The sequence below is a fragment of the Mus pahari genome, chromosome 8 (assembly GCF_900095145.1).
Source record: "Mus pahari chromosome 8, PAHARI_EIJ_v1.1, whole genome shotgun sequence".
Classification (NCBI taxonomy): domain Eukaryota; kingdom Metazoa; phylum Chordata; class Mammalia; order Rodentia; family Muridae; genus Mus; species Mus pahari.
This window is the reverse complement of record NC_034597.1, coordinates 66,514,238-66,519,139: the sequence shown is the minus strand read 5'-3', so window position 1 is coordinate 66,519,139 and position 4,902 is coordinate 66,514,238.

Genomic DNA, 4,902 nt, shown 5'->3' with positions numbered 1-4,902 from the left:
AGGGAAGCTTAAAGTGCCCCTCATTCCCAGGCAGAGGATAGACTATGGCAAGCCATGCCTGCAGGTGGCTAGGTTGGGGTGGAGAGACTCTACAGTTTCAACAGTGATAGCTCAGTCTCTAAGCGGCTTCTCATGTTTAATTTCCAAACAGTAAAATCCCTACTTGATATAAAACAAACGTCTTCTGTAGAGACAAAAACTGTCCCTATCTCCCTACAATGGGAAGCATGGGGTCACAGGAGTCCCTGCATCCGTGCCTATGTCGGGTGGATGTATTCTTCTTCTGGATTAGTCATAACTTATCTTGACATCTTGAAATCTGTGGTCTAAATTAAAATCTAATCAGAACCACCACATAAAAAAATGTGGGGGTGGCAGTGGGAGGAAAGGAGAGTGGAGAGAGGGGAGAAATACACACCCAGCAGATGGAAGCAGCAGATGAGTGTACTGGCAGAATATTTACTGGCCAAGAGTTAAAACAATACATCGACAGAGGCAAGGTCAAAGCTAAACATTAACACCTTAGATTTTCTAGAACATAACAGTGCATTAGAAACGTTACAAAATGCTCCAAGTATAGTTAACTTTGGCTGTGTATTTAACTGTGGTTACAGTTCTGAACGGCACTGGCTCCTGAGTTGCTCCTCTGGTCATCCTAGCTCCGGGTTAATGTTACCAAATTACTCAGTTGTCACTGTCCAAAGCAAAGGAGCGACAAGGGCTTCTTTGGCTGGCAGGAGCTGTCTCTCTCCAGCTGTAGCAGACTCAGGTAAAGACTTGTCTTCAGCCCTGGGACTTGAAAGCCCCTAGATCACGATGATGGGATTTCACCAAAGCACTCTCACAAATGGAAGCCTGAGAACGGCTTGTAAGTGCTCTCTGCATATTTCCCGAAGCCGGCTCATGGCCGTTACCATGATTTATATTCCTCCATTCCTAACATCTTACACTTGCAGCTTCCCATACTCAGCTGCCAAAATGTGTCCTTAAATCTTACAAGCATAAAGCTTGAGGCAGTAAGATCCATTTGATTGGTAAGAGTGTGGGAGAATGTCTTGGATATTTTGGTTTCTTCCACCACAGTCTATTCTTCATATATTTCCTGTCCTTTAAAACGTCTGGGTCATAAATGCTGGTAGGGTTCTGTGTGACTTTGGAGTGTTGTTTTCTCTCTCTCTCTCTCTCTCTCTCTCTCTCTCTCTCTCTCTCTCTCTCTCTCTCTCATAAAGGTTTGAGTATCCACATGGAAGCAGGTCAATGTGACCCTGCAGCAAAGTCTGGAAAGAGAGAGAGCACCTGGTAAATTGTGGCTTGGTAGAGACTGGGGAGGCAGGTCTGCATAAAACAGGAGCAGAAGACAGGCTGAGGGGGCTGGTGAGATGGCTCAGAGGGTAAGAGCACTGACTGCTCTTCCAAAGGTCCTGAGTTCAAATCCCAGCAACCACATGGTGGCTCACAACCATCTACAATGAGATTCGATGCCCTCTTCTGCTGTGTCTGAAGACAGCTAGAGTGTACTTACATATAACAATAAATAAATCTTTAAAAAAAAAAAAGAAGAAGAAGAAGACAGGCTGAAGCCCCCCACAAACACCATTTGCTCTTAGACCCTTCCACCTAGCTGCTTTTTAAAAAAGATGTATTTATTATTATATGTAAGTACACTGTAGCTGTCTTTAGACACACCAGAAGAGGGCATCAGATCTCATTATAGATGGCTATGAGCCACCATGTGGTTGCTGAGATTTGAACTCAGGACCTTTGGAAGAACAGTCAGTACTCTTAACCACTGAGCCATCTCTCCAGCCCCCATCTAGCTGCTTTTAATCCTGCCACCAAATAACTCATTCTCTACACCCGGCAACGCTATCATTTTTGGATGTCCTTTCCTTTGTTCGTTAGGGGAGGGGGGGGTCCCTGTTTCCTAATCTCATGTTTTCCACTTATGTGCATGTTACTAGCCAATTTTGGAGCAAACTCTCCAAAACCTTCCTGAGGAAGTGTGCATATGAGGTTAATTCTGAGGACTTTATGAGGCTGAAACAGAATTTTATCACCGAATTGTTGATAATTCGGATGGGCCCAGATCTCTGGGTTGGAAGCTCTATCTGTTGAAAGCAATGGTCTGATGTCTCCTGCCTCCATTGTGGGTGTTACAAACTAAAATAACATTTTAAAAAAACATCTCATCCTTCCTTTGGTTGGGGCCTGTTCCTCAGCCCTTACCCTTTCTCAGAATCTTAGTATTTACTGTGCTGTGTAAACTGACAATGGTAATAAAGATACCTGGAGTTTTCTCTTGGATCCCCTCTGTGCTATTTGTTTAAGTTGCTATCTTCATGCTGGAAGCTCGAGAAAACTGCACAGCGATCCCCAATTGCACATTACAGACAGGGTCACTACACAGCTAGCCCCAGTTGTCCATGCATTTTACAGAGAGTTGCTAAAATCTAGGTGGCTTCTTCCACTAGCAAGACAAAGCTGTAACTGAGGTCAGATTTTCCCTTCTGCCCAAGCAAACACAACCTAAAGAAACAAAAAGCAGAGACAACTATGGAAGAATGGTGTTTAGACCTTCAGCCTGGGGAGCACAAGGCAGCAATTCCTGAGTACAGGGACAAATGAGAGATGTGTTACCCATGGTCCAGCTTGCAGGGATTAGCAGGGTTTGCCATGTACATACTCAACGCTAAAAAAAGCTATATTCATACCAGCTAGAATCATAGGAAGTGTCAAAGTATGTTCAAGATCTTTATGTAAAAAATGGAAAGAGAAAGACATAAATAAATGAGAGGGTGCATCTTGTTTATTGATTGAAAGGTTTAGTATAACCAGGAAAACAGTTCCTTAAAAATTAATGCATATGGAGCTGGAGAGATGGCTCAGTGGTTAAGAGCACTGACTGCTCTTCCAAAGGTCCTGAGTTCAAATCCCAGCAACCACATGGTGGCTCACAACCATCTGTAATGGAATCTGATGCCCTCTTCTGGTGTGTCTGAAGACAGCAACAGTGTACTTACATAAAATAAATAAATCTTTTTAAAAAATTAATGCATAGAATCAATGTAATTCTAATTTAAAATCTAAGCACAGTGGTTTTTTTGGGTTTGGGGGGTTTTTGCAGAAATGAGCAAACTGTTTCTAAAAGTATGAACTACAAAGAAGCTAAAGTGTTGGGAACAATTTTATAAAAGAACAAAGTTGGAGCCGGACATGGTGGCACACGCCTTTAATCCCTGTACTCGGAGGCAGAGGCAGGCAGATTTCTAAGTTCGAGGCCAGTCTGGTCTACAAAGTGAGTTCCAGGACAGCCAGAGCTATACAGAGAAACCCTGTCTCGAAAAAACAAAAACAAAAAAAAGAAGAACAAAGTTGGAAGACAGATTCTTTGATCTTAAACCTTCTACTAGTCATCTGATAATGAGGAGGAAATAATCATGCTTATCAAAGAGGCAGATAGGTATAGTGACTATATAGTCATACATGAATTTTGGTGCTAATTCTTCTAACACTTGGTATGAACTCTCTTTAAGCTATTCCTGTAGGTGTTTTTATTGTTGTTGTTGTTGTTGTTATGTCAGGATCTTGCTACATAGTTCAGGCTAGCCTTGAATCCCTGATCCACCTGCCTCCTGAGTCCTGGGATCAAAAGTGTGTGAAACCAGATCCAGGTCATAGGAGAAAATCTTAATGACCTTTGTAGACAGACATTTAAGAGACAGCTCACAAGGTATAAGGTATGAGGTAGAAGGTAGAATGTATAAAGGCTTTGGTAAAAGCTTGACCTCATACAAATGAAAGACCCTTGGGTCTTCAATTTTTATCCTATTAATTTTGTGTGTGTAGATACCAACTTCCAGGAATTGAGTCTCACAGTGGATTTGGGAACTCAGTGGACTCACATTCAGGTCGTCAAGCATGGCAGCAAATGCCTTTACACACTGTGTCGCCTCACCGAGCCAAAGCCTTTTGGTTCTCAAAGGACACTGGTAAGAGAACGAAAAGCAAGCTTCAGACAGAAATAATATTTTTAGAGCCCAAATTTGATGAGGATTTGTATCTAGAATATATCAAGAATACTGAAACTCTATACAAGACACTCAAACAACAACAACAACAACAACAAAACAAAATACTTGAACAAGTGCTTCAAAAAAAAAAGATAGCGATTAAGTGCCCGAAACTATTTTTAGCATTATTAGTCACTAGGATAGTCAGTATACAATAGGAGTGGTGGCGTATCTATAATTCCAGTGCTCAAATGTCTTGAGATAGAAAAAAAATAGGAATTTGAGGCTATCCTGGGCTATATAGCAAGATCCTGTCATAACAAATGACAGAAAAACAAATACAAATACCTGTAGGAATACTTTCAAAGGCTAAGGGTAATCAGACCAAGTGTTAGGGGAAGTGCTTACTGTAAGCCAGGGCCTGACTTGGCTTCCTCAAAACTTAAGCCTTTGGCCGAGTTATTTCACCAAGTTTTCGTCTTCATTAACTTTAAACATAAATTGATAGTGACCAACATGAGTCACTGGATCCTTTAGACTCCTGTCTGGGTGGTAGACACGACTGCTGGCATTCTGGGATACCACTGTCCCATATGCAACCTGGATATTCACTCCTGTCTTTTGTGGAATCTGCTGTGCCAGAGGAAGAGCTTCTCCTGCATTAAGGGAGGGAGGGAGACAAGGCTGAGCTGGCAGAGTGGATTAGGAGACAGGGAGTTAGTTACCTGTTGTCTTAGTCAGGGTTTCTATTCCTGCACAAACATCATGACCAAGAAGCAGTTGAGGAGAAAAGGGTTTATTCAGCTTACACTTCCATGCTGCTGTTCATCACCAAGGAAGTCAGGACTGGAATTCAAGCAGGTCAGAGAGCAGGAGCTGATGCAGAAGCCAT